The sequence below is a fragment of the Sinohyriopsis cumingii genome, chromosome 9, assembly GCF_028554795.1.
Source record: "Sinohyriopsis cumingii isolate HCF-2022 chromosome 9, ASM2855479v2, whole genome shotgun sequence".
NCBI classification, from domain to species: domain Eukaryota; kingdom Metazoa; phylum Mollusca; class Bivalvia; order Unionida; family Unionidae; genus Sinohyriopsis; species Sinohyriopsis cumingii.
This window is the reverse complement of record NC_142969.1, coordinates 35,451,904-35,467,923: the sequence shown is the minus strand read 5'-3', so window position 1 is coordinate 35,467,923 and position 16,020 is coordinate 35,451,904. Positions and strand designations below refer to the sequence as shown.

The 16,020-nt window shown below is 32.6% G+C and overlaps 1 long non-coding RNA gene across 1 annotated transcript; it reads left to right on the top strand.

Annotated features, from left to right (window-relative positions):
• Positions 1 to 887: 887 nt before the first annotated feature.
• On the top strand, positions 888 to 15,600 carry LOC149791541 (uncharacterized). The gene is made up of 4 exons (XR_016423186.1): positions 888 to 1,063; positions 1,622 to 1,720; positions 6,019 to 6,140; positions 15,464 to 15,600. It is a non-coding gene; the product is annotated as an uncharacterized LOC149791541 (long non-coding RNA).
• Positions 15,601 to 16,020: the final 420 nt, after the last annotated feature.

Sequence of the window (16,020 nt, the reverse complement as noted above, 5' to 3'; positions counted from 1 at the left end):
GTTGGTCATAGATTATCTCCATTTGTTTGAAAGCATTTCCTTATCAGTTTATTTTGTACTTATATGCCAAGTTCAAGAACGAAATAAATCAAACTTGTACTCAAGATGAGAAATAACGTTGAATCATTTTGCCAGTATAGCATGTGTGTGCCACAGACTAAATTTCTTCTCTATCTCTGTGCTAAGAAGAACAGATTGGGTATGTACAAAACCCTGTTTCCAAAATAATTTTCATTTTTCCAAAGATTCGTTAACTTGTCAACATCGATATCAGAAGAACACACACACTTGCAAATATCACACATTATGAATATGTTGAGAGAAATCCTTGTCTACCTGATTTTATTTTTCAAATTATGTCGACAGAATAATCTATTGTAAATTGTCCGCTTGTAAGAATGAAAGTGCGCAGCATAAATGACGTGAAATAATTATATACAGAGCAATATATCTTAATTGATATATACTGCAGTACTATGACAGTCTTATCATTGCAAGTGTTCTTAATTTCATTCAGTATTTTAATTTTAGTTCTATTTTATGTTATTATTTAGTATCTTTTCAAGCATCTTCATTCAGCTAGTGAACAATATTTTCAGTCTTTTTGTAAACGCTTCTCTGTCGATACAATTAGATATTTCTGGAGAACGGAGTTATATGTATATTTAGAACCGTTTTTGAGAGACCTACAAAATGTTTTTAAACATAACCCCAAAACGCACCCATCCAAAACACATCAAATCCCAACACAGATAAACAGTTTGGTTCACTATATCTTAAATGAAGTGATATGATTGTGTAGAGGACCTTAAGTATGTAGAACGGGAAAACAATATAAGCAAAGTAGATATAGCTTATTGGACATAAGATACTATCAAGGACGGATACAATCTACTGCAATAGTCCTCGAACACTGATGTAGATGAAGGATGTAGCCAAGTCCACCAACAAGCAATATATACGTCATGGTTTAGATCAATATTGTTTTCAAAGTAGAATTCAATATGGGCTCTTTTTCAGCAGATTTAACTCTAGCCTGTCTTTTCACCTGCTCATGGAATAGGTAAATAGCTACCTTTGATTATATATATATATATATATATATATATATATATATATATATATATATATATATATAGAGAGAGAGAGAGAGAGAGAGAGAGAGAGAGAGAGAGAGAGAGAGAGAGAGAGAAAGAGAGAGAGAGAGAGAGAGAGAGAGAGACAGAGAGATAACTCTCGTAAATCTTATCTCACTACTATCAATTTAAATCCCAGCATCATTCTGTCGCTACTTCTGTTTATTTCTCTTTCTTTCTCGCTATTAGCTAATACTTTCGTTCTTTACAACAACATCAGTACAAGAGGTTTCTAATATTATTGTTCTGCTTAAGATTATAAAATGAACCTTTCATAATACATATTAATGGCAACATTTGGAATGCAAGAGGAGGATTCTTTCACTCAATATGTTCACCCAAAGATCGAGCCCTCAATGTTTTTAATGCCTGGGGAACGCTGTTAAAGATTGAGACGTATTGAATATAGTTAATATTCGTTTTACGCTTTTAAATTTAAAGTTTATAACATCAGAATTCGTTTTGTTTCTTTTCTTTTCTAATAGACAGGATGCAATATTTGCCTGACACATCTAAAGAAAAAGAGTTACAGTGCTTCAAGACTAAATTTCTTCTCTATCACATTGATATGAATAACAGCTTGGGTAGGTACAAAAGCCTGTTTCCAAAATATCTATCATTTTTCCAAAGATTCGTTAAGTTGTTAGCGTCAGAAGAACACGTACAAATGCAAATTTTATACATTATTTGCATGTCGAGAGAAATCCATGTCTACCTGATTTTGATGTTTCCAATTATGTCGGAAGAGTAATCCATTTTTAATTGCACTTTTTGTACGAATAAGGGTGCTCTGCATGAATTGAAATATATCATTACAGATCAAAAGATCTTAATTGGTATGTACTGAAATACAATGACACTATTATAATTGCAACTGTTCTTAATTTCATTCAGACTTTTAGTTTTAGTTTGATTTTTTGTATTTTTAGCATTTTTTTCTAGTACCTTCATTCAGCTAGTCAAAAATATTTTCATTCTTTTTGTTAACGTTTCTCTGTTGATACAATTAGGTGTTTCTGCAACAAGGAGTTTTATGCAAATTTGAAACCGTTTTTGAGAGACGTACAAAAAAGAATTTAAACATACCCCCATATCCATCAAAAACACGACAAATCCCAACACAGGACAACAGTTAGGGTCTCTATACTTTAGATGAAGTGATTTGATTGTGTTCAGGACGTTAAATATGTAGAACGGGAAAACAATATGAGCGAAGTAGATATATCTTATTGAACATAAGATATCATCAAGGACGGATATAATCTACTACAATAGTCCTCCATAATTTATGTAGACGTAGGATGTAACCAAGTCCACCAACAAGCGATAGATACGTCATGGTTTAGATCAATATTTTTTCAAAGTAGGATTCAATATTGGTTCTTTATCAGCAGATTAAACTCTAGTATGTCTGTTCTCTTGCTCATGAAACAGGTGAATAACTACCTTTAATTTATCATTAATATTATATATATATATATATATATATATATATATATATATATATATATATATATATATATATATATATATATATATATATATATATATATATATATATATATATATATACCACATACATTAAAAATAACATGGCCTTTGAAGTGTTGGTATAAAGCAACTTGATATACCAATAGCACTGGTATATCAAATTGTGATTTGCCCATGGCGTATGAATACGCATAATGAACATGTTTTTATAACTCTTATACTCTCCAAACATGGATATGAATTTCTTGGAATATTACATTTAAAAAGGAAAAAATAACAAGAAAATGATTTTCTTGTAAAATATTTTTTTTATAGAAACTAACATTTTTATATAACAAATAAAATAACCACAATCATACTCAATCCAGGAAACAAATATTATTGAGCTCCATCCTGTGTCGTCTGCTGTCATCTCTGTCAACACTGCTGTTTCCAGTCTCTCCCTCTGGCAAAAATCAAACACTGCAACTCTGTGGAAAAAAGAAAACAGTGACATCAGATAAGGTGCAAGATGATGAAGCAACATTTAATCTACTAAAGTGTGAGTTAATTGGAGAGTTTGATAGAGACATGGCTGAAACATTTGTAAATGAAAATGATCATTGTGTTAGGGAAGACAGATATGTACACCATGAGCCTGGTGATATACTGAAATTTATAGAAAGTAAGCAGAATGCAAACACTTTAAAAAAACACTTTTTCATGTAAGGCTAGTGACAGAATTCTTGCAGTCAAAAAATGAATTCAGAAATTTACACAAGATAACACCCATCTGAATTGGATCAGCACCAGGCTGGTTTTATACTCAGTGTTAGGAGTAAAGATGGATCTGAATTTGAACCGAACAGCTTAAGAAGCATCATCAGCTCCATCTATCGCCACCTTAAAATCAATAAATATGCAAGTACAATCATGAGAGGAACATACACAAATTTTGCATTAACGACGGAAGCTCCTCGGGCTAAACAGAAAGATTTAAAATCTAAAGGAAAAGGAAATAAACCCAATCGGAGTCAACCAATCACAGACGAAGAAATAAATGCCTTGTATAGTAAAAAACTAATGGGGATGGAAAGACCTGAAGCCATTGTTAACACATTGTTGTTTAACAACTCTGTGCATTTTGGTTTGAGGGGAGTGACTGAACATTGCAATCTGAAATGGGGGGATGTTACACTAAAGAAAGATGTGAATGGCCTCTAGTATCTTGAACTCAATGAAAGGCAGACAAAAATAAGAACAGGAGAGAATGTCAAGGACATCAGGGATATTAATCCTAAGATGTATGAAAACAAAATCAACAAAGAGAGATATCCACTTGCTATCTACAAATGATATGCTGAGCTAAATTAAATTGTTTAATTACCTATTGTTCCTTCATTATTTTGATGTTTCTGGCTCGAATCGTAAGGTTGCTATAGATGCAAATGGCCGCCCTGTTACTGTTCATGACAACGAACGCTGCATTATTAAAAATATTTTGAATGTTAACTATCAGCCTTGTGTTTTCATTTCATTTAATATTTCTAACGGAAACATAGGAATTAATATGAATGAAGTGCACAGGAAATTATGAATCACTACAAAACTTCTTTTTTGAGCGCACATACATGCAAGAGGTTGTGAAGAGTTCACTCCCCTAAAGTGCACTGGCTGTCAGTTTTATCTCCCATACAAAATGAAAACTTTGATGTGGTATAAATAAAATATATGTATAGTATGTACGCTGTATCATTTATTAATAATATTATATATATAAAACCCTCGTAAACCTTAAATCCCAGCATCATTCGGTCGCTACTTCTGTTTATTTCTCTTTCTTTCTCGCTCTTAGCTAATTCATTCGTTCTTTACGACAACATCAGTACAAGAGTTTTCTAATATGATTATGTTCTGCTTACGATTATAAAAATGAATCTTTCATAATACATATTAATGGCAACATTTGGATTGCAAGATAATCATTCTTTTTCACCCAATACGTTCACTTAAAGATCGAACCCTCAATGTGTTTGATGCCTGGGCAACGTTGGTAAAGCGAGTTCGGTTTGTTTCGAATACACTTCTCTTCTTTAATCTTTCAGAAGGTTACTATACTGTAGGTGTATATACCAAGATAGCCATATATGTTGTTTTTGAATCGGACGAGAAAATAAGAACTTTCTGATTATTGATCTGACTTGATCTTAGCATTGTAACTACTAATTTTGTATGCAACTTAAACTTAGTACTTGGTTCAAAATTAGAATGCAACTTAAAGCACAAGGTCAAAAACAAGCTCATCATCACAAACGTGTCTTAACATGCACACTACACTTAGTATGTAACTCAAACGCATCCCCAACCTCCAAAACCTTTCTCTGTCTAATTTAGTTCGACTACATGCCAGAATTAGGTTAGTTGTGCGTTTGGCAAGATATTGTTTCCCTCTGTTCATATTATGGTTCGGTCATATATATTCATTCTAAGTAATATCTAGGAGGTTAAGTTCATTGTCCTGACTAATGCATACTCAGTGTTATAATCATACGAAGAAAAATTAAACGAATTTGTTAAGTTATCAAGAGGTGACATGTTAAGCTCAAACGTATTATTCAAAACCTATGTGAGACTTCATTTTACGTACAAGTATATACATGTATATGTAAGACAGGTAATAACTGATTTTTTCTATTCTAATATACACGATTGTTGACAGATCGAATAGAAACTAGGACAACTCTTTTCTTAGAGCTGAAAAGTACAATTTATTAGAGAAAAGTGTCAATAGATGATAAATTAGTTTAGAAGCTTTATGGACTTTTCATAAAGAACCAGGCGTTGTCCTCTTTTTTATATTGTTGTAGAACGCATTTGAGTTGCAACTATTGGGAGTTATTCTCGTGACAGAGGAACACACTTTGACATGGCACCAGCTCCTCCCTGGGATGTGGAATAAAATGGATAATCCTAACAATAAGTGTTTGGCGTGCTGCATGTCACAAAGCCGCATGCTTCTAGATTATTTTTCCTAATCTGAGGTATATCAGTAAATTCTCGTTTTGCCTTTAATGTTTATTGCATTCCAGATATTCTGACAAGTTCTGGGCATACAAGGGCATTTAGAATTAAGATCAAGGCGTGTTTCGCTATCTTTATTTTTCGACAAGGATTTCTAGATCGAAGGTATTCGTGACGTTGGATGACAAATAGAGTGTCCAATATATTATCTTCATAACCGCTTCTTTAGTTCCATTAGTCGCTGTTTCATCGACAAGTTTATTCTCATGGATACATTTTTTGCCATCTCCTAACTTTGTTGCTATACCCTGCATAAACTCTTGTATATTTGGTACTATCTCCCATCTCAGCAATTCATTTGTCAAAATCTCAGTCATATTTACATTTTCAGTGTAACATACGAGAACATCATCAGTGCATGAAGCAAACAGAAGAAAGCAATTTTGGATTCCAAATTACAGCGGTTTTCCCCAACGTTGATAGGATTTTAACTATTTCGCGCAGAGATAACAGGTACTAACCATGAATTGACAAACTATCTTTCAGGGAAATACTGTGTATATCTGAATCAGTAGTCTTCAGACGTTTTGTCTCTTGATATAACTGCAAAAAGAAACGATTTTATGTATTCCAAACAGAGGTATTATTTTGAAAAGCGGTATGAACAGACAGGACGTTAAAGACAGATTGACCTCTCCTTGAAGGAAAGTGCTATTTGTTATTATTTACAGGTTGAGGATGACTCTGAAACCTAAAATTTATGATACATTATTGGCATGTGTGCCTATGAATGAACTCATTACACTAGGATATTTCATTTTTATTTGCAAATTTCTTTCTACATGATAATATTGTATATCAAATTGAATTACTGACTTTAAATTTTCCAAAATCAGGTTTATTGTGTACCTCAACAGTAGCCTTTTTGTTGTAAAATAATAATACATCTTAATAATGCACAGTAATAATGCACTATTAATGCGGATTCACTATTGGGCTAATTATCAATGGAAGTTAACATGCTTATCCTACCATGGGTCTAGGTCATTGGAATTTCCCCATGATAGACCTGGTATGTTTACTACTATAACTTATGTAATAGATCTTATGTTGTTGACAATGTTGAATAATCCAAAACTGAACTTTTGACCGTCATACAGATTCTGATTTTGTGTCTTAACTTTCCAAATAAAGTTTACGTGACAAATTTCTAATTCTTGCATATAACATTTGAGGCAGAATCAGTCTTATGGTTGTGTTCAGTATTTAATTGGGATGAAATTATTTAGATTAATTATTATTCGCTGGAAATACGCAGTACTGATTTAGAATATTCTTGGACTGGAACATTAATTTGGAATCAAAGCGATTTCAGAGAAAAAGGCTTTTGGATTATACTATTGTCATTCATCAAAAGACTTAGACATCGGCAAACTACTACATGCATTTCGCCATATTCAATATTGAAACTTATTTCAAATTCCACTGGAATTCAGAAGAAACCTTATATATTTGGAAAAATCGTTTTGGATAACACGGGATTTAAAATCACATTACTGTAAGTTCTTTAAAAACATTTATTTTCATTGTAGGGAGAAAAATTAATTTAGGAATTAATTTTTTTTTTTTTTGATTTTCGCTCTTTTCTGTTATATAGTTTATAACTATGAACTTGTAACACTACCATCGAAAAATATGAAGTTGCATAGATCAGTTGCTGTTGAATCATCAAAAATGTACATGAAAGGGGCAGTCCAAATGCCTGACAGAGCATATCAAAGAGGTTCTTAACAGAAACACAGCCTGTATAAATTAAAAGACGATATTAGATAAACTCTTGAAATTAACACAAATGCAAAACAGAAAAAGGATTAAAAACTATTTAATAACTCCGAAATACAACAGAACTGCAGGAGCAGATTAGTCAAGAACGATATGTTAACGCGCTAGATGAGATCACGCTGAAACGAATGGCCGCCACTTTTTACAACAACAGATGAAGATAATTTACCCGCCGATTCGGACGAATTGTGTCATAATTAAAATCCGCAAGAAAGGGTATCTCCCTGAAACAATTGGGATGCATCAGCTCCTTTCCTTTGCGAAAACAACTATGCTGTAGCCTCTCATTACATCGAATCAGAGAAACAAAGGCCCAAACTTCTCAAAGAAGAACATACAAAGATCATTTACCAAGGAAATAACTACCCTGAGAATCATCATCAAGGAATCCCTCAGATGGAAAGCCCCATTGGTTGTCAGTATTGTTGATTCCAGAAAGCATTTAATTGTCTTCATGCATTTCGTAAAAACCTTAAACAATTTCTCTAAATGCACAAATTGCATTAGCGACAGATTTTCAAAATTGTTCACTGTCGACACTAGGGTGCAACCGGCATTTTTCCTATATCCTCGTATGATCTGAACAGTAATAGTGTTGGACTGGTTCATGAAACATTACAAGGTCACTAACAGCACTACCATGGATAAATAGCAGGGTACTGGAAGTCTTGGATTTTGCAGACAATCTTGCATTTTCAAACGCAAAGAGTTGTAAAGATAAATATACAACCTGGAAATTTCGGTTGAGCAAATTGATTTGGAGATCAGTACAACAAAGACATAGGTAAATGAAATACATACGTCTGATTCCATGATCAAAGTAGAGGGAAATTTAGTAGGTAAGGTCAACAACGTTACCTATGTTCGGAGCATGATGATATGAGATAGCGATCTTATAGCAGAGGTATGAACCAGGAATGTGATCACGTCAAGAAATGAAACATTATGTTGAACTGAAAATATTTGCGCTTGTCTTTGAAAACGAAGATCTTTTACTCAAATTTCGTTTCAATTATGGGGTATGTATCGGAGCGCTGCATGTGCAGAGACCACATACCTAAGGAAGATATCAGGAACACAAATCTAACAAGGATGTAATTGAGGAGTGCAAACGAGGTTTTATCGATACATTCATTACAAAGTAGAGACAGACATGCCAGACATCATTGAGAATGGCACCTGAGAAGCAGCCGAAGTCAGCAGTTAAATGGATCCAACCGGCTAAACAAATAGGGAAATTCCTGACGAATTCTCGAAAATAACACGCTTACGACAGGAAGAAACGGTGTGTCTTGAAATAATAGCACTTGTGTAGTCATACCGCTACGATGTATGCAGTGTGACAGTTTATATCTAGCATTGGGGCATGATGCTGCAGATTTATAGAATGACATGCCACCCAGTCCTATTATCATGGCACGAAGCTGACCAGTCCTAAGACGAACCTGATAATGCTGATAGCCAAGCGCGGCAGCTGTTGGTACCACGTTTAGAACTCTTTGGTATGACTCGGCCGGGAATCGAACATCCGACCTCCCGCACCCGAGGCAGACGCTTTAACGACTAAGCCACAGCAGAGGTTATGACTAAGGAAGGTGGCTTGTGATCGATTCCGCTCCTATGCAACACACTTAGTGCATAAAAGATTCATAATGATTATATATATATATATATATATATATATATATATATATATATATATATATATATATATATATATATATATATATATATATATATATATATATATATATATAGATATATAGATATATATATAGATATATAAATATATATATATAGATATATAAATATATATATATATATATATATATATATATATATATATATATATATATATATATATATATATATATATATATATATATATATATATATATATATATATATATATATATATATATATATATATATATATATATATATATATATATATATATATATATATATATATATATATATATATATATATATATATAGATAGATATATATAATCATTATGAATCTTTTATGCACTAAGTTTGTGTGTGTGTGTGTGTGTGTGTGTGTGTATGTGAGTGGGAATGAATGAGTAATAAGACATGTGTTTTGAGGTAAATATTATGGTTTGTATATTCTCCAAAACCTAGCGGAAAAAGCCCTTACAATTATTAACATGTTAACAAACTGTATAATTTCATGATTAAGTTGCTTAAGATTAGATGCACCATTGTTGCATAGGACTGGTTGTAAGGTGAGGACTATTTCCTCCTCTTTAATGGTGGCTCCAGAAGATGACTTGCAGATCTTTTCTTATTGAGGGGATGATTTATGACGGACTCTAGACTTTTTGATATGTCTTTTTCTTCATCATGCTCTCTGCGTGATGGGGAAGCTACAAAATTTTAAGCCATCGTTTACTTTCTGGAAACTGAAAATCTTATGATGAGATTTTCCACTATTTCATTTCATGTGAAATTTAAGTTACTTCGGGCTTAAAAGTTTTCATTTTTAGTTTATATTGTGTTGCATTGAAGAAGGTACGTCAGAACAATCTCACTATGTGTATCTTTTTCTCATTCTCTCTGCATGACCAATATTGATGTAGAACCAGCAGAAACGTGCAAAGGAATGAATGACTTCAAATTCTTAAATTAACAGTTAGATCGTAACATCTAACCTCAAATTTCGATTCAACATTTGTAAACATAAAATATTTATTATTTGTTCCCATGCAAAAACCATATCGGCACTGAAAAGAGGCGAACTGATGGGATAATTGTACATAAATTAAATATTTTCTAGTTATTTTATTGGATTGTAAAGTTGTAAATATGACTACAAAATGAACTGGTCGCTGATGATATCCTTGGTAGGGCTTATGAGGCTCGTATATCTTGGCTGCATGCGCATTGGAGGATTCAGCAAACATTTTGAAATGATGATCAGCATCATTATCATTCCTGGAAACAAAATAAAAATTGCTCAGTCAAGTAGGTTCAAGGTTTGTTTTAGTAGGCATGTAATAAGAATATTAGATTTTATGAAGTTCTTTTGTTTTTGGATTGCATGGTAATGTTATTTCCATTTCTGATTTATTTTCAGCTCTATACGTTCCATAATACAAAACATAAAACAAAGCAAAACAAGAACACAAAAACAGAAACAAAACTTAACAATTCTAAACACACAAACAAGAAAACAAATACAAAACACACTCTTCAAAAATCACAGAAAGTGTCTCTTATCACCCTGACCGATCTGCTCCTTCGTTTGTAATAATTACGTATAGATGTTTTGCTTATGTAAGCATTATGTAGGCGCATGGACATACTCCTTGTTTACTTGCGTATTGATTTTTATTGTCAAACATTTGTATTCTCTTTAGAGACAGATTTGTTTAACACTTTCTTTTTTGCGAATGCTTTGATTTTCATTCGGGTAAAAATACTTTTTGTATTATTATACTTAATTTAGGGGTCGCATAGATTGGGAAGATTAATACATTTTGATCTATCAATATTGTCATTGATATTAAAAGCAAGGCTGTTAACCAAAGTTTAATTTTATTCTTTGGTCTAAACTGTGTAATTGGATTGTATAGTTAGCCATCGATTACTTATCAATTTACATTCTCCGACTGTTTAATGTTTATTCTGATTTAACAGGAACTTTTTTAAGTTTCAAGTAAAAAAGACGAGTCACAAATTATTTGCACTATCTCTTTCTGTTAGTAAGTTCACTCTTTCTTCTCCAAAACGTAATATCCCTGATTCTAAGTTAATAAACCCACTTTTGTTTTGGATTAGAAAATCATTTTAGTGCATCATAAAAATGAAATTAATTTTATGAAACAAACTCAAAAATGTGTCGTTACATTTGGCCAGGACGATAGAACTAGGCTAATGTAATAAATCTGGTCTTTTTATAAAATAGAAAACATTTCGCCTGGTAACTTAACTACATAATTAGAACATAGTAAGTTACCAGTGGAAAATTTGAATTAATTTCAGTTAATATATGTCATGTCCTGACATTACTTTGAAGAGTCGTCAACATTTCTTTTAACATGCCGTTGGCGCACCATTGTGATAGAGTATTTCGTTCAATCGGTTCGTTGCAGCTTAATAATTATGATCTTCAGTATCGTTTGCAATAACTGCAGTTGTGAAAATTTGACCAAATAATATAGTATGATGTCCATGGATCGGTTTCAGGTCGTATTTAAATGATAAATCTGTTTTTATTTAGCTTCAGCCAAAAAGAGACCCATATGAAGTAAACGAGAGTTGTCACTTTCTTGACTAATTTCTTTCTTCCATGCAACTCTCCTGTATATGAACGTCCTGCTTCTTTGGTCACAGTAAAACGTGTTCAATATAACATTATAACAGACATAAATATTAACGGTAATTACATCGAGATTATTTACCATGTAAGCAAAAGGACTGCTTCTGCTAATAATCCAGTGTTGTTTTATTATGTATTCTATTCAGACCATTTGTTTAACGCGTCTTATTGTTGTACGAATACGAATGTTGGCTGTTATTAATGCACCTTCAAATCGAAATGCTTGAAGAATAATCGGATTAATAAAGGAATGAATGAAAAAGATGTATTAGAGTCAGTCAAGATATTGTAATAGACTGAGGATTAACCAGTTGTGCACCATAATGGGAATGAGGTGGATTTTACTACTGTATGTGAATTCTACATATGTTATTAGAGATGTTTCTTTTTAGATATTAGTGTTGCATGTTTAGTTCATTGGACCTAGGACAGTGCAGGAGCATGTAGTTGTGGCAAATTAGTTGCTTTGTGGTTACACGAATTGTTACTATAACTGCTCCCTATTTTCGATAATGCGCCCCTTGATAGGCATGTTCTCAGACTTCCTGCGGTCCATGGAGTCAGATTGTACTGAATTACTAGTTAGGTAATCCCATATGTATTATGTATGTAGGAAATCTCTGTCAATACGTGTTAGCTACTACCATGTTGATCATTATGTTACACTTTGCTTGTCAAGGTTTGACATTTTACATTCAGCACCGTTTCTTGCACAAGTTACGTGCTTATGTTACCTCATTTAATACCAAATGTGTTTCTCCATCATGGGGCTGCTTGATGTGAACATCACGACACGTGTAGTAAATATGAAGTTTCAGGTTGTTCTTGTTTCGCGGTAAACGAACTTTTCAACGTTCGCGTCAAGTTCTTATGGACGCCATTTTTGTTCGTTTGAGACCCATGACATCGATGGTTAGATATTACAGGTATGTGATTCACATACATTTACACTCTGATGAAGTCACAGTGAACTTATTGCCGAAAGTAATATCTTAAATATACCGACTTTATATAAAAACTGTTAGATTTATTGAGTAATGTAATTTGTGTTGTGCATAGCAGAAACCACCCCAGCAACCGCAATTCTTTTAGTATCATTATACCCTGTTATTGGTTTGCCACAGTTTATCCAATCGAAGTTGCTGTTTTGCTGCTGGAAACTATATATGAATATTAGGATACAGAGTTTTTGTCTCAGGGTTTTGTACAGAATAAGATATAAGATGTGAGAATATTTTATATACTGGAATATATTGAACCTTATTTATATATGGTTGATAACGCAAGATTTGCGCTAGACTGAGGTTTGCCAGTTTGCCACATCTGATTCGTTGGCAGATTCGGTCTGCCAATTCTGATTGGTTCAGTACTGTCACGTGGTATAAAACCGAAGGTTATATATTGGAGTGGAAGACAGTACTTGTCAGATAACTGCAGAGCGCGGTCAAATTCAAAACAAGAACTAACATCTGTGAAGTCCAATACTCCTTTTAGGTAAGGACATATATAAATTGCTAAATAATAATAATAATAGTATATCACTAACAAAGTAATAATAATACTCTGTATTATTTGGACATTAATTAGGTGAAAAGCTAGTAAAACAAACAATACTTGGAACATTTGAACGTCCTTGTTTTTAGCAATATGCAGAGGCAAGCATTTTGGAAAATTACGTAGAAATGTAGAGTAAGTAAATTATTCTTCAGAATTATCGTGCAGTTATCTCACACCACATTGGTAACCTGGGTTAAACGAATACAAAGCAAATCGCTCTATGATTTCCAATCATTATTTAATATATTTAACATTGAAACAGACTATTATGTGCTGAGACGATTTATTGAAAAAATCCAGGAACAAGACATCGAAAATTAACGTCAGTATCAAATTGTTACAATACAAGAGTGCAAGCAACGAGTGTTTCAGGAGTATATTTGTCTTATTCCAATGAATATTGTGTACTGGTAACAGTTTTCCAGTTTCTTAGTATGTTACTTTCATTAAACATTTTTGGTTGACTTTACGGTTGAGAGGAACTTCTTCAGTTAACCCTCCCTAGCAGACAGGAATTAGAGGTCGCTTGCAATATGCATCAGTCAGAGGAGATGTACTAGTAAATAGAAAAATTAGGAAGACTGGTATGTAGTTTTGAAATGTTTTCGCAAGAAAATTAAAATGAAGCGTACTAGTCACTAAGGACAAACCCTTACAAATAACATTTTGTACCGAAGAATGAATTTGCTTGCATATTTTGCACTCTCAAAAGATTTACAGGAAGGATCTTTTTCTGTTCTAATGGGCTTCCTTTCTCTCAATTTTAAAAAAGTGTTTTCATTTTAAACAGGAATTACTTCAAGTTAATATTTAAGTAGCGACACAGTCTGTTTTCATTTTAAACAAGAATTGCTTCAAGTTAATATTTAAGCAGAGGCACAATGTCCGCATTTATATACACTGTGGTCCTAATTAAGCAACCAAGTCTTCTAAAACACATCTGTCGTTATCATACTTACAAAGTTTGATTGCTTAAGTAATTCAGTTCACAATTTTAGTGCCTCGTAAAAGAACAAAAACATTCTAAAGAAATTTGTAACATGTCTATGTTATATTTAAATTTAGCAGGGTTATAAAATATATCCGATATTAACGTAGGAAAAGAACATGTTCTATTATTGTATACCAAACATGCTCCAGAATCAAAGTTCAGACGATTAAACCTACACATTGGCAGAACACGGCTATCCCCAGCACTAGTCATTTTCGTAAATTCCCCAATTTGTAGCATGATTATATAAATATACGCGAAATATGAAAGCGGTGGAATTGGTTTGACCTAATCTGTCGCCGTAAATTACATTTTGGAACTTTTGTAAACTATTGACTATATCTGAAATCAGTGCGATTCAGCAATGGATGATAGTGGATTTGTCTTTGTTGTCTAGAAAGTTAAGGGAAATACATTAAGAGTGACGCAAAAGGCGTCAAGTGAAATTTTTTATATCAAAGATTGATTTCCTTGTCTGAAGTGTAAGGTAGTTTATATGTATTTGTTTTATCTCACAAAGTACTCGTAGTTTGGTGCTGCAAGTAAATAGTTTGAAGACACACACAATATTGTATCGTATTATGGCATGATGGGAAATCTTATATTTTCAAATTTTAAAATATAGGAATGAAAACAATTTGAAAATTATTTTGCCAATTAGTCTCTGTGTTTCACACTTATGTATAAGTCAATATATATATATATATATATATATATATATATATATATATATATATATATATATATATATATATATATATATATATATATATATATATATATATATATCACCTACATTAAAAACAACATGGCTTTTAAAATGCTATTACAAAGCAATTTGATATGCTATTACTATTTGTCTATTTATTTGCGATCCGCCGATGGCACAATAATACTCATATATAAACATTCTTGCAACTGTGTGCTGGATAGTCTAGGCCCATAGATCAATGATGAATTTATACTATTGATAATTAGTGACGAATGAAAATGAATATAAAAAGCATTAATAATCCAAGTTTTCTAAATGAATTTAATATGGTACACACTTTCATTGTAATCCTTTCTGTTTTCCGTTCTCCCCTTCCATCTCGAGCAGAAGGAACAACATACACAAAAATCTGGAGTGAGAAAGAAACGTAATTTGGGCTGGTTGAAAACCTTGAAATTGAACTGACACCAAGTACCCTACAAGAATATGGTTCGTGGTAACGGTATGTGCACACTTTCCTTGGGATAATCTTCAGTATGTATGTAATCAATGATACAAAGTTGCAATAACCTGTCTACAATATACGGTAAATACTTGGTTACAAGGCACACATACTGTAATATCTTTAAAGCTGTATTTTTTGTTGTTGCTCATTAAAACTATTGTAATGTTCTGAAAATCGATTATTATTAATTAAATATGAAAATTTCCAAAGGCCCCTCTCTCTCTCTCTCGCTGTCTCTCTCTCTCTTTATCATCTTAGCAGGATACGGGTGAAAATCTAGTAAAAGACGAATGTAGAGGATTTTCGCTTATGTCATATGACTATGTCTCTGGACTTATGGAAAAAGTTAGTTGAAACCTACCAAAAGGAGAGAGAGAGAGAGAAACAATTGTATTGTCGGTAGCAATGTTAAATAAAGTAGAATAATGACTTTGATCAA